The sequence below is a fragment of the Pithys albifrons genome, chromosome 13 (genome assembly GCF_047495875.1).
Source record: "Pithys albifrons albifrons isolate INPA30051 chromosome 13, PitAlb_v1, whole genome shotgun sequence".
Classification (NCBI taxonomy): domain Eukaryota; kingdom Metazoa; phylum Chordata; class Aves; order Passeriformes; family Thamnophilidae; genus Pithys; species Pithys albifrons.
The window spans coordinates 2035093-2060113 of record NC_092470.1 but is presented as its reverse complement, the minus strand read 5'-3'; the positions used below and the strand labels follow the sequence as shown (position 1 = coordinate 2060113).

General features: G+C 49.0%; 1 protein-coding gene across 1 annotated transcript in view; it reads left to right on the top strand.

The window, feature by feature from the left end:
• The first annotated feature begins 3574 nt into the window (after window positions 1-3574).
• LINGO1 (leucine rich repeat and Ig domain containing 1) overlaps window positions 3575-25021 on the top strand; it is a 63095-nt gene continuing 41648 nt past the window's right edge. Inside the window, exons 1-2 of the mRNA XM_071568718.1 lie at window positions 3575-3685; window positions 8276-8361. The gene's annotated coding sequence lies outside the window, so the exon portion shown is untranslated. The remainder of the gene's footprint in view (window positions 3686-8275; window positions 8362-25021) is intronic.

Below are 25021 nucleotides of genomic sequence, written 5' to 3'. Positions count from 1 at the left end.
GACAACTGCTTTATTGGTCTGTGTCATGCAGAGTCTGGGCAAGGTTTGGTCTGGGGGAGCTTTGTTTTTGGGGAGCAGATCCCTTGAAGTGCTGTCCTGGATGAGGTGATGCAGTTTGTTGCCTGAAGGCTTCAGTATCTTGTGGGATTTGCATCACCTCCAAACACAGCAGTCTCAGACCCTGGATGGTACTGAGTGGAGGGGGCTGCTACTGGTCCCCACTTGCCCCAGGCGTCCAGAGATGTCCTGGCAGGGCAGTGGGTGGAAGGAAGGACTTGTTTCCCTATCTTGATCCCTTATATCTGAGATTTCTTTCACAGAGCCTTTCGCCTAGAGGTGAAGTCACTCACCATGGCCACCTTTAGAAGCTGCTTCTCTGCATTGTGGGTTGTAAATGTCCCCTTAATTTAGTGCCTGCAGTGCACTAAAGCAGCAACCTTAGCACAGCCTCTGCATAATAACTGGAGAGGCTCTACATCCTGAGCTCTGACACACAGCCACTCTCCTTGACTGCTGTAGTCCTGGTGGCTGATGTCTCCTTTATCCTAGGTGCCTCAGCCTTCTCCCCTCTTGCTTTTGAAAGATAGCTCCCTGTAAAATAGAATGATTTAGTCTAGTCCAGCTGGGCAAGTCAGTCCAGGCAGTAATGCACTCACATTCTAAATGTTTCAATTCTTTTGGCTAAACTTCCTGGTGAAAGGTGGTTTTGTTTCTCCTTCAGAGAACAGAAGAACAGCTCTGACCTTGAGGAGAGAAATTATGAGGGTTTAGAGTTCTGCTTCCCTTTTTGTTACTATTTCTCTTACAAAAAATTCCAGTCGAGAGGGATTTTTTGCTTAAACAATTTATACTGAGTGGATAGATTTATTCTGCTCAGCTGCCAGCCACAAGAAAGCCCTGTGGCATGGCTTTTTTTCCCCTCAATACTCATACTCCTTCCTAAATCTGAGTTTCTACTACTTGCAAACATGAGGGACCAGGTACTCCTGACCTGTTTCTGATGCTGGAGGAATCATCACTTGCCTCCTTTGCTGCCCTGACCTCAGGTAACTTGAGTGGTGCTCAGGACCTGTTCTTAAATATCCCTCTGTCTCCCCATGCCTGTTCCCATTCTGCTCCCTTGTTATTTCCATCTCTCATGGATAAAGGATGTGTACAAAATTGCTTTTTTGAATGTCCTGGAACCAAGAGGTGCGTTGGAAGCAGCACTTCCAATTCCCACCTGGCTGCTACTTCTCATGCCTCTGCTCCCAGCCAACACCCTGCTGTCCTGGTTTTTAGAAGGAACTGGGCAAAAAAATTGATGTCCTTGTTTAGCTATCTGGTTTAGTGTCATTCCTTCAAGGAAGAAGGTGAAAATGTGGAGACCTGGTTTGAAATTATTTGGGTGAATGGTGGCAGAAATGCAAGGTGAGCATTTGGTCTTGACAGCAGAGTTGGTTTAGACTGGGGATAAAAAAGAAATGAGGAGACTCTTAAAATGAAAAGTGGGCTTGGAGGAGAAAAAGGAAATGTTTATTTTAAATACATAAAAACTGACTGCTTTGCTGCTGTCTGATCACGTAATACTCTTTTATGAAGCACTGTTCCATGTGACAAGGCCACTTTGCCAGGGTGGGGTCACTACTGGTGAGTTTTAGGCTGTGGTAGCTCCTCACTGCCCTGGCTTGCCTCAGTTTCCCTTCATAGAATCACAGAATGTTTGGTGTTGGAAGGGACTTTGAAGACCATCTTGTTCCAACCCCCTGCCATGAGGGATGGAACTTCCCCTAGACCAGGTTGCCCCAAACCCTGTCTAAACTGGCCTTGAACACTTCCAGAGATGGGGCAGCCACAACTTCTCTGTGCAGCCTGTGCCAGGGCCTCACCATCTGCACAGCGAAGAATTTATTCCCAATGTGTAATCTGATCTTCCCTTGTCTGCAGTTTATCCGTGAGTTTTGGGACTCTCCAGCTGCCTCATCTCACCCTTTACCAGGATGGGCTAGTGCAGGGGACCCATGGGCTGCAGCACCTTCCTGCTCAAGAGGGTTAGTAGAGGTCTGGGCCGAGATCTCCAAACTCATTGCAGTGGTGAGTCTGAGTCAGAGCATCCCTCCACTGACAGGCAGCTCTGTCTCTTTATGCTTTTAATTTCTTTGGAGCTTAGATTCTCAGCATCCTCACCTCTCTGCTAGTGCTCTTTTAGGAACAGATGGGCTTAATTTCCGATTGCCGCCCCCTGAACTTGGGAGGAGGTTTGAGTTTGGAGCCAGTCTGCCTCTTGTTCCATGTGAGTCCATCCGGCAGGCTCCTGCCTGCCCTACCCCTGCAGACACTGAGCCAAGGACCTGGCAAATACCCCTCTCCATGAAGGTCCTTGGAAGTAAGATTTTCTCTCAGTGGATAAATCTATTTCCACGTTACCTTAGCAGTGGAAATGGCTGAGCATCTTCTTATGGGTTGATACTGTTGAGATGCTTAGTCTAAGCTTCATCTAATCCTCTTTCAGTGAGCAATCAGGCTAGTGATCTCACACAAACAGGTTTTCTGACACCAGCCTCAGCATTTTGTGGTTTGTGATCATGCTGGAATGGTCATGGTCCTGTTGCTCTGTGACATCTCTGTACTGCTGCCCCTGAGCTGAATCAGAGGTGAAAAGGAAAAGAAAATGAACCCGGAACACTGTGCCTGACGGGTGGATTTTGGGTCTAGGTGTCAACTCTTGCTATCACAGGGCTCTGTGGCATATGATTTTCTTGCCCAGCTTTCTATGAAGCATAAACCAGATTTTTATAACTGTGATTTTGTGTTAGATTTAAATTTTGGAGTGTTTTTTTGAGAGCACCCTCCTGAATCTGGCCTGCTTTTCTTCTGCCAGAGTGGTCTGGGAATCCTGTCACTCTTTGGGAAGCAATAGCAAATATAAACCACATTTAAAATATTTCCCTTCCTGTATATTGAGGTCTCAAATTCAAGGCAGAATTTAGAGCTGCTGGACTTTGCTTGTACTTGAAAACTCTTAGACTGTGAACTTGGAAATCAAAACCTGATTCCTGCTTGCTGAAAGTGGGAGCCTTGTGTTTGTAGTTCAGCAGGCTTGTTGCCCTCCAGCATTACATTGTCCCCTTGCCCACCTGTGTGTAGGGATGGAGTTACCTGGCAGTGGTCCTGTCACAAGGCAGTGGTGGGGAGGAGCACCCAGGATCCCTCTCCTCAGGCCATTAGAAAGGCTGTGGGATTTGCTGTCGGTAAGATCTGATCAGCTCCAAACTGGTTCCCAGCTGGTGGTAAGATCTTATCCCTGTGATCTGGTTTTGACCAGCTCTGGGATGAACATCCCCCCTCCTGGAGCAAGAGGGGCCAGATAGGCAAAGCCTTCGTGGATGGCTGCTGGTTCATTCTGCCACGAGGTGGGCTGGTTGTAGTGATGGATGGCCATGGGTAAGAGTGAGCAATCACTTCTAGAAATGCTCTCCAGTGGGGCAAGTCCCTCAGGACCTCTTCACACTGTCTCCTTTCTCCTGTCTTGCAGGGCTGTGTGTCTGGGGTTGAGCCAGGTGCCCTCCTGCTCTGTGCCGGGTCCCATGAGACAGGCAGGACCACCCTGTCCTTCCCACTTGGGGCCACAGCACCCTCCTCTGCCCCCTCTGCCCGGGACACCTCTCCAGCACCCAGGACAAAGCTGCAGAGCTCTGCTGCCACGGTGAGTCCTTTGCCTTTCACTTTCCTTTTCCAAAACACTTCTTCAAAGAAGGGCATGCTCCAAGTCTGTGTTCCCATTAGCTCCACCTGCGTCCCTAGCTGCAGTGGGGTCACAGCACGGGGTCCATACGCGGGCTTGGAGGGAACAGCTTCTGCACCAAAAAACTCAGGTTTCAGTCAACAGACTCTGCTCACGAATTCAGGTTGTATTTAGCAAGTGGCTTTGGTTGGGAAAAAAAAAAGTGAAACACTGAAAAGTTTGATTTTTTGACATTTTCAAAATGAAACCTTTCAGCCATCTGTTTCAAGATGACATTTCATTTTGAATTTTTTCTAGGTTTTTTTTTTTTTCAGTGTGGGGGGGAGAAGCCACCTACAAACAAAATTAAAGCTTCACTTCAGCCCAAACAAAATGTTTCATTCAGCCCCAGATTATTACTGGGGCTTTAAATTTTGGCAAAGAAAAAAGGACTTTGGTCACCCTGAATTACTTTCTCAGTTTGGCCACCAAAAAAAAAAAAGACAAAAAAAGACAAGCATGAAAGAGAGTGGAGCTGTGGGGCACATACTACAGTGTTGGGGGGTTTTGAGTGGAAACTTAGGAAGAGCCTGCAGTGGCAGAACGTGTTTGTACCAGTAAGTTTGGTGATGGCAGGCGACTGTGGGAGCTAATTTTAGCTATGGCAGAAAGCTTGTGCTGGAGAGGAGAGCAGAGCATGCTGTGCTGAGCCCACTCAAGAGCCAGCATCTTTCCAGGGCTGTGCTCACGACCACTGGTGTCTAGACTGTGTTGGATGCTGCTGGGTGCCAGAGGTACATGGCAGGTCCCACCCAGTGCCATCTTCTCCCTGCAGAGCAGCATCTGAGCCTGTTACCTGTTTTCTCTATATGGTATTTGAGAAAGTCCATCTTGAGGAGATAAATATGATACTGAAGGGACCTTCTGGTGTGCCCAGAAGGTTTTTCCATCTCTCCTTGCACAGGAGAAACCACTCTGGGGAGGGAGGAGAGCAGGAAAGGACTAGGGGAGCAAGGGACAAGGGTGGCTGGTTTATGTGGCCTGAGCATGAAGAGTTCAAATGTGTCAACTTGGTTTGGGGTCAGATATAGTGAAGTGATGGGAATGAGGGAGAACCCCATCTCCCTGAGCACCACAACTTGCAGAAGAGTCACAGTGAGGCACTGTGAGGACCACAAGCTGCCAGTGTGAACAAGACCCTCCCCTGGGACTGCAGAAGAAACTGCATAGGCTTGTCTTGGCCCCGTAATTGGCAAAGAGGAGATGATCTGACCATACCTGCCACTGCCACTTGCCATCTTGCCACTGTGAGCACCTGGGTAACCCTTCCACCACCCAGCTCAGCTGAAACTACCTAATTAGAGAAAGAAGCTGTGCTTTTCATTTCCTACACCCTCTTCACCTCTAGTCTATCCCAGATGTCACACAGGACTGCTAGATGTGGCTGCATGTGTTGGAAGGGAGGTGGGCTTGGTGGGGGCTACTGGACTCCTGGGCATGGAGAGTGGTGACCTGCTCTGTGATGCTTCATGCCCTTTGTCAGGAAGGAGGAATGAGGGCTGAATCATAGTAGGAGAGCCCCAAAATCATGCTATAACCAATCTGTGTGGCAAGACAGGGTGCTGCAGGAAGGCATCCTCCACTAATTTGCAAGGAGGAGCATGCTGCTGGCACATCCTGGCTCCCTGCAGCATGGGCGTGCAGGACTCCCACTTTAGCAGGAAGGCTTCAAACACAGTGTTCCAGGCAGGTGTCTGGGAGCGTGGTGGGACAGCAGGTGTTTGCTGTCTGTTCTCCTGTGCTCCCATGCTTCTGTCAGCACTAGCTCCCTGCTGAAGCGTCGTAGGGCTGCTGCCTTTGTTGCAGAGGGAGAGGGAAAAATTGGCTGTTTAGAAATACATGAGATTAGAAGAGATCAGGGGTTGCTGCAGATCTGAAATCAGTCTCTGCCTTTGTTTGGAGGGGAGCTGGTTGTGCCCAAACCTCTGTTGCCTGTTTTACAAGTGGCCATGACTGGCAATGCTGGAGAGTGTGGTGAGACCTTGTCCCTGTGGTTTTATCCCACAGGGAATCCCTCCAGCCTGGTGTGGGAGGGTCTTTTCCCAGGCCCTTACTGGAAGCCCCCCAAACCTCCTGAATTGTGTGCCTCTGGGTTTGCATTTAGTATTCCCATCTTCCATTCTCTTTCTGTTTTCATTTCTCCCTCTGTGCCCCTCCCTCCATCTTTATCAGTAGCTAATGAAACAGGCAGGGAGAAACCCAATTCATACAGTAATTAAATTTACTTAGTGGGTATTCAGCTGAAGTAATGAGAAGTTTAATTCAATGATTAGTTTTTTCTTTCATTAATTAGAAATGGAACAACGGTGCAGTTACATTGGGCTGCATTGATCCTCCTCATAGAAAGCTGCTGATGGAGGAGGTGGAAGGAAAGCTTCTCATATTATCTTCCCTAGGTGCTCTCCCCATACACAGATGCCTGTATTGTCCCCTGTTCCCAGGTGACCCCTTGCAGGTGCCCCTGATTGACTCTAGGTAAGAGGTGCTTGTGGCAATGAGGGAGGAGAGAGGTGGCAGAGCCCTCCTCCCACAGGTCATCTCCCTGATCTGTCTCCAGCAGCAGCCTTTCAGTTTAAAAAGGGATTTGAAATACTTGCTGTGGGTGGAAGATTGAAAAGCAGGTCCCAGCCCACAAGAAGTTTGGGGTGGGAGAATTGTTTTCCTTCCTTGCTGAACAGATTTTGATCCATTTAAATATCTTAAACTCATAAACATGTTTTTAGTCTTTTAAAATAAGTGATGTGTGGAAGGAAAAAGTAAACCGAGTAAGTAATTTCCCATTTTTCCAATGCTTTCTGCAGGCTCTTGAGTTTTGTTAGGACTTCAGGTGTCCTTTGAAGCATGATTAGGCAGATTCTGTTCCCTCAAAACAGGCATTGGTGTGCTCCAAATTTTGATAACTTTATTTTGTTGACTTTGGGGATCATTGTAAGATTTGCTAATGTATGAGTTTATAAGGAGTTGTAGTCAGCAATAGGAATAAACCCCCCCAAAAATGCATTCAACCATTAATTGGTGTTATAGATCCTGTCTGTGCAAGAGCTACATGCAGGAGGGGGTGAGCACTGCATCCCTCCTTACCTGTGCCTTCTCTGTCTCATGTGTCTGCCAAGTCATAGGCTTCTCTGCTGCAGATGTGGGTACCCTGTGATGGTGAGAATTAGCCAAAGCCTGGGACAGAGAGCCTCTGGATTTGAAGCCAATGAGTGCCAAGGGCACTCTGGAAGTGAGTTGCTTTTGCTTCTCTGGGGTTATCTTGGATAACTGCTTCAGGAAAGCTAGTGGTGGGTAGGCAAGAGGCTCCTGGCCAGTCCAAAGCTGTGTCCCTGTTCTGGGAAAGGACAGACAGAGTCCCATGTGGAACTGGAGGTCCTCCAGCAGTATCCCTGCCTCCTGAGGCACCTCTGTGCCCCTGGTTTGTGGACCTGCTCAGGATTCAGAGAAATTACTTTTTATTCCCAGAAAGGAGGAATACAAGCCCCTGCTTTGACCTTATCTTCTGGAACAGCAAAAATTGTGTTGGAAAATGGGTTCTAGCAGGAGAAGATGTGAATGTGGCACACTTCTTTCCACACCTGGCAGGAGAGTTGCAGCTGTGGTACATGTGTTCCTCCCTTTCCAGCATGTACTTGTGCTGTGGCAGCAGTGGGGAGGTGAGCCTGAGGTCAGGATGTGGTCAGTTTGGGCACTCCAGTGCTGGCAGTCTGTTCATCCCTTGACTGGACTGGAGCTCCTGGAATCTCTCAGAATCCAGCCTGTTGGCCCCATGGAGTTATGACAGTGCTTTGCTCCAAGCAGAGTTTTGGCCTGGCTATGCTGTAGCACAGAATCTCCAAATCTCAATACATCTGTGGGAGGACCCTCAAAACTCCTGGGTCAGTGGGATGCAGTGTCCCCCAGTCAGAGCCTCGTGCCTCATTGCTGGGGTCCTGGAGCTGTGAGACCCTTTTGCAGCTCTGTGTTTTGGTGATGTTTTGCACTTCAGTCCTGTGCAAAGCATTTGATGGGGACACAGGGATGCAGCCAGGACCGAGCTGCTTGGGGAGGCTTGTGGAAGGCAGTGCAAGCCTCTGTGGCCAGTGAGGGCTATATGACCTCGTAGGCAGCTACAGCATTCTTAAAACAGTGCTTTTCCAATGGGTTTTGCATGCATGTGCTTCTTGAGAGATGACTGCAAACAATTCCCAGGTGCTCTGGCCCAAATCTGTCCTGGTAGCTGTCAGCAGATCAGTGCTCTACTAAGTACAGACCTGCTCTATTTCTGTGGGAAAATGGCTCTGTTAAACAGTTCATTTTGGGCCTTTCAGCAGCAGGGTCACTAAATTTTAGTAGTTATGTTTTTCTGTCTCTTGCAACCTGATTTTAAATATCAGCTTGGATGAAGATTAAGCTTGCCTGAGCTCAGTTTTGGGAGGGAGAGGGGAAAAGCATTCACAGCTTTTTAATTTCTCTTCTGCTTGTATCTCAAATGCCTGGTTTAAAGCCCTAATTTTAGTATAATTTCTCCCACAGTGCATGAGTGGAAAGCAGAGGAGACGCCAAAGCCCAGTGTGCCTCTGGCATCCAATCCCCCAACATCCTGCCTTCATCTGACCCAGGTAGGTGGCACACACGCTCAGTGTGTTGGTGTATTACTGAGCATGACACGCACATGTCTCTGTAGTGCTGAGTCCAGGACTGGACTGGTTTCCATAGTTGTAAGTGTGGCAGGTATGCCTTTTCCCTCCACTTTAGTCCAAGGCTGCCTCCCAGGTCTCCTGGGGGTAAGGCAATGCAGGTTCCAGCTAGTATTTGAGGCATGTAAGAAAAGTTCAATCCATCATGCCCACGCAGGGGAGTGTTTTACTGGGGGGAGAGGCATCTAAAATTAATATTTGGATGGGGATACTTTTGAGAAGTGGCTTTGTGATGGGATCATGTGGCTCTGCTTAGGTAGGTTTGCTCCAACTTGTTTTACATCAGCAAGGGGCAAACACTGCCCTCATGGAGTGCTCCAGTGTGGATAGCCAGACGCTGCAGCTTGGGAATGCCGGCCAGGAGTGGTTTCATCTTCCAGGGGAGGGCAGGTCAGAGGATCCTCAAAAAGTAATGTTTTTTGAGATGTCTCTATTACTGTTGCACAGCTCCCACGCACTCTCCACCAGCTCAGCCTCCTCCCAGTGCTCTCGCCAGGACAGTTAAAAGAGACAGGAGCGGGTTTCAGCTTGTGCTGTACATCCGCATCCTCAGCTGAAATCTGTGAGTTGTCAGCTTGATGCAGCTGACACATGAGACAGCAAACATCAGAGCTGACTGGGTTGAGGCAATTTCCTGGGGTGTCAGTCCTCGAGAGAGAATGAAGAGAATCTCTCAGTGAAGAGCAGAATTTGGTTTCCTAATGGAAAAAAATATTAGGATGATTCAAACATTTTTTTGTCTGTGGGAGCTGGGAGAGTAATTGTTGAAACTGGATGTTGTCCAAGGTAGGAGATGGAGGAGTGTGCTCGGATCTCTGCTCAGCAGGAGTGGTGCCACTGGGAAGAACACCTCTACCTGAGGGAGGGTGCAGGGGCTCACCTGGGATGGCCTAGAGGCAGTGTCCCACACCTGGTTCAGAGAAAAGGGAATCAAAACAGTGAGGCAGAATAGTCTTTCACACTCAGATGTGTAATTTCCCTTTTTATGTTGTGTTCTTTGCACAAAGCAAAGAGCAGGCTGCATAGGCTCAAGCTGATGCATGCAAAAAAGGGACCTGTCCTCACCTTGCCTCACACTCCTGCGTGAGAGGAGCCGGTGGGGAGGCATTTCCAGCTTCGCAGAGAGGTACTTCTAGCTTCTTGTTGCCATTTCCCATCTTATAGTAAGCAGGAATGAGCCCAGACATCTGTCTCTTCCTACTCCCACAGGTGCTCTGTGTGGATGGGACTCTGGGAAAATCTGTGTGTGAAGGATGCTCAGTCAGAAGAGCTCCCAGGTCTGACAGAGCAAGTGGAGAGACCATGGAAATAGCAGTTTCCTGTCAAAACACCTTCTCAACAGCAAGCCCCTAAGTGCATTTATTCTTAGTGATCTTCTATTAAACAAAAATTCTGCTGGGAACAATCCTTCTGGTTAAAGTCCTCCCTGAAAATACAAGGATTGAGAGCCATCTGGTCTGTGTTTGGATTCGGATATTTTTTCCCACTATGCTATTTGCAAAACTGAAGATTTTTCCTAAGAACAGTATTTAGAAAATGAGGTGGTTTTGTTTTTTCTTCACCTTTTTCCTTTGAGAAAAGGAAAGAAGTTATTTCCTAAGGAATTTGGGATAATGGAGGGAAGTGTAGCCAGTTTCTAAGTAATGCAAGACAGGGCAGCCAGGCACAACTGGGATCCCAAACACCGCAAGGTCAGTGCAAAGACCCTTGCCCTGCCCAAAAGCTTGGAGGGGGAAGCATGCTGTGGTGCTGGGGGCAGGGATCTCAGCCTGAGCATCCAGTAGGCACATAAACCCTCTCCCAGAGGAGCCTGCAAACCTTGGGGCTGGATGATGTGGTTAGAGGCTTTATTTAGTTCTGAGGCAGGGCTGAGCCTAAGTGGATTTTTAGTGCATGAATTTTTAGTGTTTAAACCGAGCAGATCTTTGAACTGCTGTGGTTTCCGAGGGATGTTTCTCTTCCTCTCTGAATGTGTATGGCATAAATGCTCCAAAAAAAATCTTCCCTGTCCTCTCCAGTGTTGCTAGCTCTGGTGATGTGGCCACAAGCTTGCAGTAGGGTTTCCACTAAGACCCTGTGAAGTGTCTTGGATTTTCACAATTGAAAAGCAAGTTTTCACTGCCAAGGTTACTTCAGAAACCTGGTACTCCTGGCAGGGGAGGTCCTATGCAGGAGTGTCAGCAGTGTTGAGACTGTGCCCAGGAAAGGTGCAAGGGACAGCGGGGACTCTTGTCTTCAGCTGACCCAAATGCTGTGGTTAAACAGGGTGGCTGGAACAGCTGAGAAAGAACCAGGTTGGAGGAAGGAGTGTCAGAGAGGGAGAGGTGTCTGTGACCTCCTTTGGAAGGTCTGTTCCTTCACCTCAGCATTGCCAAGAAAAGCCCTGAATTTTTTTTCCATGCCTTACCTGGTTTCTCCCTGGTGCTCTGGATTAAACCAGATTTCTTTACAAGCATCTCAATCTGAGGGCTGATAAAACTATTAAGATATTTTTGTTATTAAAAATAATTATTAATTGTGCAAAAGACTGCTAAGCCAGGCAGGGAGCTGGGTCTGCAGCCCAAGGATGGCACCATGAGTGCATCTGCTGGCCTGGGGGGCAAATCTGGGTTGCCACCACCATGAACCAGCAGCTCTGCAGAGCCCTGTGGTGGGATCTCATGCAGGGTGCCTTGATGCTCTAGGCTTTCCAGTACCTGTGAGCTTTGGCGGGGACCATCGGGGGGACTATTTGTGACAGGAATCTGGGTACTGTGTGAGTGAGACTCAGAGGCTTTTGAGGTTTTCTAGCAGTTGAGCTGGCTCTTCCCTGTCTTGGGATGGGAGATTGTACCATGCACACACAGCTTTAGGATGTCACATTAGTGTTAACCACAGGGAAGAAGCGAGAGCAGAGCTGGATGCACATGGCTGTTTGTTTCTTAAGGTTTATGCACTGATACTTTCTGCTTAATTGCACCCTGACATGCACCAAGGGGCAGGGAGGGGTTTTAAAAGAGCTTTTTTAAAAAATACCATCCATGAAATACTCGGGATGGGCTGACTGCTTTTTAAAGATTGTTATAATTACTTGTGCAAGGCTTTCAGTTCTCCTGGTCTCATTGCACTGGGAGAGGCAGCAGGAGTGTTTGTCCTGGTTAGCACACAGGGGCTGGGAGGGTTTGTACTCACTGCAGAGGGATGATCACTGCACTGATCCTTGGAGATGGGGGAGTTGGGAGCCAGGGGGCTGGCTTGTTCCCATGAATATTTGCTGGTGATGAATTGAGGGATTGGAAGAGAGTGGAGGCAATTTAATGATGAATTTAATGGGTGTACTTGGAACAACAATGTCCTTGGTGCACCCTACGGCTCCCTCCTGACTGTGTCCTGCCTTCTGTGGCTGTGGGGAATCCAGTGGTGGGTCAGGGCCCTGAGGAGTGCATGTCTTGCTTGTAGAGAGGGGCTGTTCCAGGAAGCTGTTGGGCTAAGTGTGATCCAAAATTAGCATCTCATTCACTCACTCTTAGCTCTGTTAGCTCTGCGAGGCTAATAGGGCTTAAAAAAAGGTCTCTTGTCACTAAAATCAGCCGCTCTGACTCAGAACGTGCTGAGGGAGCAGACTTGCTGAAGGCAATGTTGATGTTGTAAGCACTCGCCTGGCCACAGCAGGGCCGTGGGACTTGCCCAGGAATCCCTGTCAGAGCCTGGGAGGGGTCCTTGGTTCCCATCTTGGTGCCTAGACCACCGGGTGAGGAGGATGAAGGCGTGAGCATCAAACCAAGCCAAAATGTGGAACGTTCCCAATGCTGTGCCATGTTCCACAATTAATCACTTCCACCCACATTACACATTTTCCCTCCCTTAAATCCTCCCTCGCCTGGTTCTGGAGTGGGAAATGGAGGCAGCTCCAGTTTTATGAATCAATCAAAGACAATGCCTGCTTTGGAAACCTGCTGATTTAGAGAGCCCTTTGCAAGCATGTGTGCAGTATGATTTCTTACAGGAACACAGCTCTGGATGAGCCTGCCAAGAGGAGCCGTTCCAGCTCCTGGCCACATCCTGGAGAGACGGCCTGAGTGGTTCTTTCATCTACAAATAAAACAAACAGGAACAAAGAAGGCAATAATATTGACTTTCATCATTGATATTTCCATTTATCTCAGTAATAATTAGCATTTCTGTAGCTGGAAGGGTGTAGCTCATAATCTCACTGTTTCAGAGGAGCCTATTTATGTCACCACCAAAACCAGCCAGGCATAAAGCACTGGACAAGTGCCGAGGAGGGCAAGAGGGATGGAGGGATGGGAATGGAGCAGGGCTGAACCTGGAGGAAAGGCAAGAGTTTGTGAAGGGAAGTGTATGGATATTGCAGAGAGCACTGGGGCAGCAGAGCTGGGGAGGGGAGACCATGGGCAGTACTTGAGTCAGCACAGACCTGCTATGCCAGTGGTGGAGTGGGAGAGCCATATGGGCTTGGTGATGGGAGCTGGAGCTCTTGGGTCCACCATCAGCCAGCCTTTTGCTGCATCCTCCAGCACAGCTGGAGCACATTCTGCTTGTCAGTGTTTGGGAGGGAAGGGCGAGACTGGATTTGCATGCAGGTGGCCTAGGGGTGGATGATGTGCTGAGATGCAGTCCCAGTGCCTTTCCTGCAGCCTCCAAGCTGTGGCAGCAAATCCCACCTTGTCACCAGCACACCAAGATACATGGAAAACCAGGGCTCTGTCCTTGCCTGCCCCAGGGTACCTGTGTTGTTCATGTGTGAGGTTCCCAAGCACCCGGGCTTGTTGCTCTCTGGTGCTTTATTAGGCATGCCCCCTTCTCTTTAAATGCCCTCATGGTGCTCTCTGCAGGTGCCTTATGCCTAGCCTGAGTCTCCCCTGGGATCCCAGAGGAGGTGGGACACTGAGGTTTCAGCACTGGTACTGCTGCTCTCCTGTGTGAAGGCTTTGACTCGCAGTTGCTCTGTGAATTATCCTGGGTCAGTCTGGAGGTCCATTTCCTGCATCTGTGTTTTCAGTTGTCCTATTAAGTGTGTGTCCAGACCCCTCCTGTGAGGGATGGTTTCCGGTGTACAGCATCCCAAGCATTATCAATTCCACAGGAACTGCTGTCACAGCAGCTGCAGGGACCAGCGAGCAACAAATGCAAATGCAGGGCGGTGCTTTTATTAGGATTTAAATGAGTTTAAGACTGTTCAGAATTACAACGTGATTTGAGCCAGAAGGGGCTTATAAAACTGGTATGAGTTCATATATTATACAGTTAATGTGCCAAAGCCCATGGCTCCTGCTGAGCACCCTCCTCACTGAGGTAGGGAGAGGAGCAGGTGACTGTTGCGGCTCGGCCCTGTTGTCACATGTTCCCACGGGGAAAGGCTTTTTGGGGTTGAAGGAGGGCTGGAGTCATGAAGGTAGTTATGCAGGGAAGCTGGTCTGTATTCACAAATCTGAATCTTTGGTGTAGTACAGGCTGGCAGGTGTGGTCTCTGGCTGAAAGGTAGAAGTGCAGGGGGTGTTTATGGGTGTGTGGTGGCCGGGCTGCACTATTTCATCATTCATCCTCCCTGTATAGCTCCACTGTGTGAAGGTGGCAGGGATGCTCCAGCACTGGAGGATGCTGCACACCAGAGAAGCAGCACAGCTGCACCTTCTTCCTTCCTATGCAGTGACCTAGGGCTTCTCTGGGTGCTGGTGCAGCACATGGTGACCCTTCCTTGGGCCAGACCCCACTCCAGGTTTCTGGGAGCAGGAAGCTTTCTCTAGTTGGTCCAGGATGTGCCAACCCCATCTTACACCTCTCTGGAGACCTTACAGCATCTGGATCACCTGCTGGTTGTACAGGCATCACTCATAAAGGCTTTAATGACCATTAATGTAATCTCTGGCAGTGCAGGGCTCTGTGCAGGGATGGGCGATGTGACAGAGCTCTACCTGTGTGCACAGGGATCCTGGGTCTGTGACACCTGGGAGCCAGCGTGGTGGGGGTGATGGATTTCTCGTCTGCTTCCTCAGAACAGGAATGAAAGGGAAGTTTGAGCTATTGGCTTGGGATGTTCATGTTTTGCCTTGTTTCAGTGCTGTGCTTTTGATCTCTGAAGGATACAGCTGAATATTTGAATGAGAAATATGTGGTTGTGTTGAAATACTAAACAAAATGCCTTTTGTGCCTCCCTGTCTGATTATTTGCATAAGAGAGTGTTTTGCTGGAGAAACAAGAGAAGGAGCTCGAGGGAGAGGAGGGAAGGTGGAGCTAAGAGAGTTGGGGAGTTTGCAGTATAATTTCAGGACACTTAAGACCCTCTTCTTGTCAGTAGTGAGATAGCGACATTGGAGGCAGTTCAGGCAATTGTCTGAGACAAATTGCTTCATTTGATGGTTTGTCAGTACTGCATTGGTTAAGTTCCTGGGTTATATATTTATCATTATATACAAAGCACAGGAGAATTCCAGAAATACATACATCCACAGTTATCTCCCATAAATGACCTTGCAGGCATGAAATAATGTCAACAGCCTGCGTGGTGCTTCTGAGCAGCTGGATGTTTGCTCTGTAGGTCTGGGGAGTGAGAGAGCCAGGCCACCTTTGGGGCTCCTCACACTGGGAGTGGGACTGGCAGTGTTTGCCACAGGAGGGAGCATTCCCCTAATTCCCAAAAAGAAATGTTTCACTCACTACAGGAGGTGCTGAGGGAAGAGCCTTTGACAGGTAACATGCTACTAAAGAAAGCTGCTTTCCCCAGAGAGGGAAAATAGCTGCTGGTGCCTGTGGGAGAGGTGAAAGTGGAGGTGTGACAGAGAGCAGCTCCACTGCTTTGTCCTGCTTGGAGGAGAGATGACAAGGCAGGATGTAAAGGTACCCTGATAAAAAGACTCACGGGTGGCATTTGGATGGTGCTGGAGAGGCTCAGCTCTCCACACAGGGCTTTGGGCAGCCCTGCTGTGCCATCCCCATGCCACGGATGCAGGAGTGGGGCAGCCAGGCTGGTAGATGTGTGCTGCATCAAGCAGCCCAGATCAAAGGGACCTCAGCCTGTGAAAGCTTTTAATGCCTGGCCCTGGACTGGGGGAGATTTACTCAAGAGACTCATTTCTTTGCCTGAACATAAAAAAAACTGTGTCAACTTGACATTCAGAAAACTTATTTAATACCTTTTTATTCGTTTAACAGTTCAGTTAATTTAAATGTGGTTTTGTTATTTTTATATACTTATTTTTAATTCATTCCAACGTTGTCCTTATATACTCTCTGTTCTTTAAAGCCATTTCATTATGGGTATTTATTGCCTGTGCTGGTTCTCTGGGTGGATGGGGGAAGGAGGAGGGGTACCCCAGCTGTACCCATGTGCCAAAGCTGTCATCAGTAGCTCTGGTGATGCCAGGTGGTCTCAGCAGATCAAGACAAGATATAAAATTGTTTAGGCTGGAAAATACCTCTAAGGTCATTGAGTTCAACCACTAACCTGCCACTGCCAAGCCTACCACTACACCATGTCACCAAGTGCCATATCTACGTGTCTTTTAAATAACTCCAAGCCTGGTGACTCCACCAGTTCCCTGGGCAGCCTGACAGCCAGCTGAAGAAAAATTCCCTTATTTCCAATCTAAACATCCCCTGGTGCAGCTTGAGGCCACTTCCTCTAACTCTGACCTGTCCATAGCCTCCTGTCAGGTAATTGCAGAGAGAATAAGGTCCTGCCTGAGCCTCCTTTTCTCCAGGTTGAGTCCCCCCAGCTCCATAAGGTGCTTCTCATCAGACTCATGCTTCAAACCCTTTGCCAGTTCTGTTGCCCTTCTCTGGACATGTTCCTGTTCCAGCACCTCAATGTCTTTTTTGTAGTGAGGGGCCCAAAACTGAACCCAGGATTCTAGATGTGGCCTTACCAGTGGCAAGTACAGGGGCAGAGTCATCGCCCTGGTCCTGCTGCCCACAGTAGTGCAGAATCTGCTTGTTGTTCTGGTGGCTCTTACTGAGAAAAGTGCCCCTTCACCACCAGGGAGGATTTGCAGACTTGCCTGTGTCCTGCTGAATTGTATGTTTGAAAAACACCAAAAAGGAAAATGTCCCAGGGTTTCATTGTGCTGTTTTCTCTGTAAAGTATTTGCTACTTTCCTTTAGAAAGAAATCTCTGGTCAGAAAGTTTTTATTTTAAAGAACTGGGTAAATCCTTAGAAATGTCCAGGTGTAAGGTGAAATGTCATTGTGCTTGTCTATGTTTTAGATTCACCAATGTTTAACAGATAATGTTTTCTTCTGTTAAGCTGATTTTTATTGAATTGTCAAAAATAAGAAAAAACAATAATTGCAATAATAATTACACTAATGATGAAAGCCTTGGCTTTCACCACAGCTAATTGTGCTCTTCCATTCCTCCTGTTCTGTGTCTCAGCTGTCTTCTCTTCACTTAGGCCTGTCCCCTGACATGGTGGGTTGCTACACAGCCCACCATATGTGACCTCCTTGGATACAAACACAGCAGCCCTGGCTGGCCTTGTTGTGTACTGAAGTCACCAAATCTTCCTTGAGCTGCCTGTGCCTGGTATTATCCAGGCAGATGAGCTGGAGTTTAAGCTCCCCTTTGTGTTGGGAGCCCTATGGCATTGATACCCCATAGCCTTTGATGCCATGAATGACCCTTCCCCCCAAAAACAGGACTCTGAGCACGTTAGTGTAGGGTAAGATAAAAAGTAAAGGTCCTTTAATACCACAGGGCCTACAGCCCACAGGAATACAGGATGTCATCCATGTGTCCCAGTTCTTGTTTCCATGGCTTTTATAATAAGATCCCTCCAATCATTGCTTTACACATTTCTCAGTCCAGCCCCAGTCCCACCCCTGGTCCAACCCCTGGAATTGGATCTGGGGTCGTCAAGACCCTCTGTCTTCATCAGCTCTTCTTCCTCAGGCACACAGAGGTCTCTTGGAGTTCATCAAGTTCTGGCTTTTGGGTCACTCTGGCCTATGTTTATGTTTCATCCTGTAGGCCTTCTGATATCCTTCAGCTCTTTACCTTGGAAAGGAGTCTAAACAAGATTAATTAACTAAAGGAATTTGAGCTCCCTGTTCTGGGACAGGGGTAGTGATAGAAAGGCATTAAACTTAAACTGTTAGAAATATTAACCCTCTAAAAATCTGCAACTACTGTGTTCCTAAAATCTACAAAATGTGAAAATCAAAACAAAAACTCCTTTGGCATCACTTTAACACTGGCCCAGCTGAGCACCAGGTTCAAAATAGGCTTCTTATCATGTTCCTGATCAGGGCACACTCTGCCTGTCTCCCTGTGGGTTGTCGTTCCACTGCCCAAATTGATGCTTTTAGGGCCAGAGCAGTTTGCACTCCCTGTGCAATCTCTGCTTGCCCTGTACATGAGCACCAGCAAGGAGCAGAGCTGGGTAAAGATGTCAAGAAGCTGTTACAGCCTGTATGTGAGCTTATATAAAAGGATCCATTTTCATTCTTCTGCTTGTCTGCTTCAGTCAAAATACAATGCCACAGCTAAGGATGTGTTGTGTCATAGCCGACCACAGAGAGCTAATGCATGGCTGCTGTGGTTGGTGCTCCATCTCCCTGGACCACAGCTGTCCTGAGCCCCCACCGCAGCCCCTGGGCTGCCTTCATCCCTGGCCCCTGGGAGCCTGCAGCTCGCCCTGCTGTGAATCATGGCTCCTGCTGAATTTAATCTCCCAGGACTGCAGACCACAGTCCTACTAGTCTCATCTCCCAGCCAGAGGAACAGCTCTCTGGTGTTCTGTCTTCCCTCTGTGAGCAGGAGCAGCTCTGGGAGCTCGCTGCAACCTACCGTGGAAGCCCTGGGAGCAGCACTTAGTCATGGCAGTCATCTCTTTCTGTTCAGTGATGTGTGTGTACATGTGGACATACATATACTAGTGTGCCCTTGAGGTGTCTGGCACCCAGTGTCTTCGTTATTTAGTGGTTGTGAAGAGCATCTCTTTCCCTGTCACTCTGGGCATGTTGCAGGGCCACAGGGGATGACTGGGTGGCTGGGCATGGCAGGGCCCTGGAGGTGGTGCCTTAGAGCAGAACGGATAGTGGATGTTTGTGTGCTCAGACCACCTTAGCCAGGGCAGGGTGACAGCAGTGGAGCTGAACCTGTGCTGTGGGCCCTCAGAGATGTGGTATGGGGAGGTGAGCAGTGTGTAGGGACCTGTGCTTCCTTTCCTCTTCTCCAGCATACCGTCACCCATTTCTGGGCAGTGCTTACCTCATCTGGACCCCATCCTGTTGAGATGGACCCTTCATCCTGAGGACACTTGGCTTTTCTCTGCTGGTGTGTTGGGTAGCAGACGTGCTCTGTGTAGCATGGAGAGGGTAATGTGTATACCCATCTGGTTGGACCTGGCAGAGGCTCACAGATGGTTTGGACAAGCCTTTGCTATTGTATTTTTCCCCTTCTCCCTTAAATGTCTGTTGCATCTCCTCTGGCAATCTGTGATGAGGCTGTGTGCTTGGGACCTGTGGAGAGCAGTGGATGCCCTGACTTACAGCAGTTTCTCTAGAAGTTGGATGTGTACAGCTCTGTCCTCCAGCAGCACTGCTCCATGATAAGGCACTGTGAGGAGTCATCCTCTGGCCAAGGCACCATGTCTTTGTTCTCTGTCTGCAAATTGCTCCTTCCTGAGGGCTTGGATCCATGGCAGAGCCTAGTGCAGGAACAGGCAATATGAATCCCAAAACCTCAATGCACTGAGCAATTTTCATCAGAGGTTTTCACACCTTGCCCTTCTCCTTTCTCTTACTCCTCTCATTTCTCCTCCCTTAGAAAGACATGGCAGCAGGTCTCTGGGCTTTTCTGGTGAGCTCACCACCACCCCTTGCTTCTCATTGGTGTGGACAGAGCAGCTTATGGGACTGTGAGGGTGCAGCAGCAGCAGAGCTGCAAAGCTCTTGCCAGTGCCAGCTGGACTGAGGCAGAGGGCACCAGCCACCTCCCTCCCCATCCCCCCCAGATGTCACTTGCTTTTAAATGCACTGGTAATTTAAAATAAGAAGAACCTGCTCTGGGGCCTCTTAAACCATGGAATTAAATATGGTTCTGGTCTCTAGGCAGAGTCTGACTCTTCAATTCTAAATCTGCTCAGCCAAGCGAAATATTGCAGGGGGAAAGAAATCAATATTTCTCATGCCCAGTACAGAGAGGAAGCTCTCTGTGTGTGGCTGCAGGTGTGCAGCTGCAGATGTGCACACACATGGGCACATGGGGCTGGGCTGGGAGAGTGCAAGAGATAATATGGGGAGGAGGACACAGCGTGTGTGGTGCCAGAGCTGTATGTGCTGTCCCAGGAGAGGTGTGGAGGTGAGTCCATCCCCCTCAGGTGTGTGACACCATGGTTCTCTCCATGGGGTTCCCAGCACAGTCTTTTAGAGAACAAAACACAGCTTTTTCAGTTTCAAGATATGTAATTTAATGGCCAGCAAGAGCCTATGAGCTTGTTACAGAGCAGATGTGCTGTGGCTGTCCTGGTTTCTGGTACCTGGTGTGTGAAGCTGAGTTGTGCAGGAGATGGGAACAATCAGGGATTCTAGTTGACTGAATGACTTTCCCTGTGACCCAGAGGCCACATCATTTGGAGGATGCCCTGGGCATGGCTGCCCTTGTCCACAGTCTTTCTCTTGCCCAGAGGACACAGGACACATGGGGGATGGCCCCTGGTATCTGCTCCAGGGGCACTGCTGAAGATCCCCTCCTTCCCAGCAGAGGGGATGGGCTATGGCTTGGGATTGTAGTTCAAGGGCAGGTGAAGCTGTTATTGCCAGGTCTAAGTTCTCGAGGTAGTTTCTGTTCAGCCCCTTTCCCTGCTGTCCCTGCCTTGCAGACTCCTCTCTAATGTCCTCCCTTTCTGATACTGCATGTCCTCTGTGGTGTGTGGTGCTGGGAGAAGGGATCTGTGCTGCTGTGTTGGGATCAAGGGCACAGAAAGATCTCCATCTGCAGCGAGAAGGACAAATGTTATTGACCTGCTCTGGCATCTGACCAAACCACAGACATTCACCCCTCCCAAAAAGCCTCTCTGATAGCTTAATTTCTTAGTTGCTGTCTGTGATCAGGATGTCATCTCTGGCTCTCCTCCAAGATATGTCACTTCTAGCAGTCTGGTGCTCTCTAGCACCTTGCTTGGTCACTATTTTCAGCTCACCTGCATACCTGGCTGAAGAACTTCCCATCTCCATGTAGGCCACCTCTACTGCCCTTAGGGCAAGTACTGAGGGAGTTCAAACTATTGAGGAGTGCCTGTTCAGGGCCACAGTTCCAAGGCTGTCTTGTGCCTTGGCCAAAAAGTGAGGGTTGAAGCCAAACTGTGTGTTCTGAGGTCCCAAGTAGAGTCCAGCACAGCACCTGGAGGTGGTGAAGTCCTCCGATGCCTGCTGCTGGGCTCAGACTGGAGAACTGGAGAGCATGATGGAATGCCTGGGGGTGATGGGACCCAAGGGAGAGCTGCCCTCTGTGGAGTCTGGCACTGGGCTCATGGGAATTCCCAGTAGCTCCAGCCATCCAGATAAGGCAGTGCTGTGAACATGTGCAGCAGGAGCTTACAAGCTGCAGCACAGCAAGGCTCTGTGTCTCAATAATCAGCACTCCAAGGCAGACCTGAAAATAAATATTTGAAGAGGAAATAGTAATCTGCCTTCTATTGTCTCTCCTTTCCCCCCTCTCTCTCTCTTTTTCTCTCTCTCTCTCTGTCTTCCTCTCTCTCTCTTTCTCCTCTCTCTTTTCCTGTCTTTTACATCTGACTGAACACAAGAGTTCATTGTTAAAGGGGGTTTATTTTCTTGTGCTTTTTTTTCCCCTTTGTTTTTTTCCCTTTCTCTACTCTCCTAAGGAGGAAACTATGTGGTTAACACTCCTCTACAGCAACAAGGGCTGTCTTCGTGCCAAGCTTGTCCATGCCTAGGATGCTGGGTGCTTGTTTGTCTTTCTCTGTTCTTGGTTTGTTTGCTGTGATAAAACACAAGTAGACGGCTCTTCCTTCTCCAGGGAACAAATATGATGGGATCAAGCTGCCTGAAGCCTGTAAATGTGGTTCAGCCCAAGCCTGCAATAGGTTGCCTCGTTCTTTGCAGATCATGGTGCCATGAAGGGGTACTGTTTCTGGTCCCTGTTCTTGGTGGGAAAGATAAAAATTGGGCCAGGAGGAGGCAGCTGGCTTTGCAGCTTCCTGGAAAAAAGAGTAAGGGATGGTTAAGCCGTGGATAGATATGCAAGTGGTGGCTTGTGGAACTGCCTGTCCTCCATGTCAGACAGAGGTCAGCTACTGAGGCAGTGGATTTTCACACAGGAGTGGAAAAATCAGCCTCTTGCCTGGCATGGGCTGCTAGCTGGGTCACCAAAGAGAGGGTCACCCATACAGACATGGTGTGCACCCCACGTGTGGGGAAGCTGTCAGCAAGGGCCCCCCCATGGACAAGAGCTGGTGAGAGTAGGGGTGTTGCCTGCAGAAGTTCGTCCTGGAGAAGCAAATGCAGAGTCAGCCCACAGGCTCTGTGATCTCCCTCTCTGCATCTGGGGATCTGTGGGCTGGGAAAGGAGCATTGGCATCATCTAGAGCCCTCCTCTGAGTGTGAAGGGAAGTGTTTGGAGAAATCAACTGTAAAAGTAGAGGTGAAGAGTGGTAGTGAGAAAGGAACAGGGAAGGGAAAGACTCCAAAGAGGAAATGGGACTGAAGAATGCAGAGGTAGTTTAAGGATATCTGAGACGTCACAGGCAAGGGAGATGGGCTGGGGAAGGTGTAACTTTGGGAGAAATCTTCTCAGACTAGCTGAAAATGTTTGCTAAGCTTCCTGGCTATATTTAGCAGGCTCTGTGCCCTTTGGAGAGTTCTCCAGGCAGATGGCAGAGAAGCAGTTTGCCAAATGGTGGAAACCGTGTCAGAAGGGGGTGCCCAGCATTCAGGGAACAAAGCTTAATGTCAGCTTCGCCCTTTCTGCAGCAAAGCCAAACAGTTTGCTTTGCTGCCTGCTGGACAGGACTGCCAGATGGCTAAATATTTGCTTGTAAATTAGCAGTGAGGAAAAGGCAATGTAGAGCCCCAAACTGAAGAAACACAGGGCTTGGATTGGACTCTTCTTCCTGCAGAAGGTGGTCTCTGCAGAGCAGCGTTGGGTAGGTCTGCTTCGGGGGCAGCACAAGGAGATCTCAAAGCCAGTGATCCTGGGGCACTGTGTTGCCATCTCTCCCCTTTTCACTGGTGTGGTCACAGGCCATTACTCAGGCATGTGCAGCCTCTGGCTGTGTTTGCTTTAAACCAATATGCAGAGAAAAACAGCTTTTCTCTCTAGGAAAAAATCCTGCTTGGTCTGTATCTGTGCAGTATCTCACTGAATGGGATATGACTGGAATGAAATTTCCAGGCACTAATGCAATAGAAGTACTTATAATTTGTGTGCACTTGTGTGGGGATAGGCAGTGCACCAATCCCGTGGCACTGGACAGCACTCCATGTGGTCCTGCCTTGCTTGAGCATGAGCTCACCTGTGAAATGGCTTCATGGCTCACTTGAGGTGTCTCTGCAGCACACCTGAGCTGGGGCTCCATGCCAGTGGAGAATTAAAGCCTGAGACATGCCAAAATAATTTTGCAGGGGTGAGGACAGGGAAAACAGGGATGTGCACTGAGACTCTCACCAAAGTAGTGCTAATGCTGCCTCATATGACTTCTTCCAAATTATGGGGCTGTCCAATTCCCTGCTCTCTGCACACCTCCACTCCAGAGACATTAGGTTATTTTCAAAACAAGTAAATATTAAAATATAAGTTTCCTTTCATTTGCTGCCTGGAGTGGGAGTCTGATGTTTCTATGCTCTCCAGCAGTCCTGGCTGTGCTGGCCTCTCTCCTTTTCCCTTTGTTTCTAATGAAAGCCAAGATTCCTGTGTCTTTACTTGACTCCAAGGGCTCAGGCTTGGAGAAGCTCTACCTCTGTAATGCTAGCAATAAAATCATACGCTGCTGTAAAACTTTTATTGCTGTGGGAAGAGGAACAGTACATCCTCCCTCTCTCCCTTCTCCCCTACCCTGCAGCTCCCTAACTCTCACTCCACTCTGAGGGCTCTGAGACTTTGTGCCAGGCAGCACGGAGTGCATCCCATTTCCCTCTGCTCCTGTTCCCCTTGATCCCCTCCCCATTCTGCATCCCTGGAACTGGTCTGCCATCGCTCTGGCCTTGCCATGCCCCACTGGCAGGTCTGCTCCTGCCTCCATTCTTTTCTTAGGATTCCACGTGTCTGCTCAGCTGTGTATCAGCTCTGTTTGTGGCGTGATCCAAAGGAGAAGAGCTGTAATAGCTCCCTGTGTGGCTAGGCCATCCATGCATTTTGCATTTCATGGGACTGGGAGCGTTGTCTGCCTTCCCACACCATCCCTTACGTATTTATAGATCACAGCGGCATTATCTGTGTGGATGCAGATCGTGCATGATGGTTTTCTATAAATACAAATGCTCTGTAATTATCGTTAGAACTATTTAGCCCAATTCAAAGGTAGATTAAATAATGAATATGTGTGTGATATGCCTGTCGACATCAACAAATGGAAGGAGACATCTCTGGATGCATATCTGGAGGTTTCCCTGGTGGAGGAGTTGGGGGAGGAGAGCGGGGAGGGAGCTGAGCTGTGTTGCTGGAATTGCCTCTTTCTGAGAGGCTCAGACAGTGTGGTGGGGACCAATGGCACTCAGCTCCACAGTGACACTTGAGACCCTTGGACACTGTGCCAAGGGATGGACTAGGAGGGTTGGCACATGCAGAAGTCATTGGTACTTACAGCTACCCATGGCTGTGCATCTTTCCCCTCAACTTGCACTGCTCTCAGGAGCAGTGGGAGGTAATTTCAGACTAGACTGCTGATAGAGAGCCATGGAAGGCACGCGATCAGGCTCCCCAGAGCCTCTGCTTCTGGTTTCCTGTAGTCATTGATTCCTTCTGAGGCCATGCATGTCCTGGCATGTTTCACTTCCTGCTGCCCTCAGCAGAGCCCTTTGGGGATAGCAGCTCCCTCTCCTACCATCCCTTGGGAAAAGGAAGTGGGAGAGGGGGAAGAAGAGGCTGGGTAGGGAAAGCTTTAGAACACGAGTCTGGGAATAGTCCCCTGGGCAGTTCTTGCTGAGGATGGATGTGACTTTGTTAGCATTCAAAAGGGTTGCAGCAGGGCAGGACTGAATGCTTGGGAAGAGCAGTGGCACTGGCATTCAAGGAAAGGATGGATGTGTGGGAATCCTTAATCACTGGGTTTGCACGGGGAGGGGAGTTTGCAAAGCTGCTGGAAGGATGAGATAGAGTCACCACTGCCTTTAATACAGGAATCGCTGTTTCCCTGCCTTTTCCCTCTCCCAGATGCAGTGAAGGCTCCACTCACAGGTCACAGCTCCATTAGGTCTTGTATGGCTGTCCCTGGTTCCCTGTCACACTTGTGGGCTGCTCCCCTACCCTGGGGACAACCAGCATCAGGAGCATCGAGGGAAGCAGGGCTGGGAGAAAGGGCTCCATCACAGTAACTAATAACTGTGTGCTGACAAATTGAATTATACCTTTTCCAGTTGCCTGCACTATTGATCAGAGAAAAGGGTTGCATTTTTGTTAGGTTGG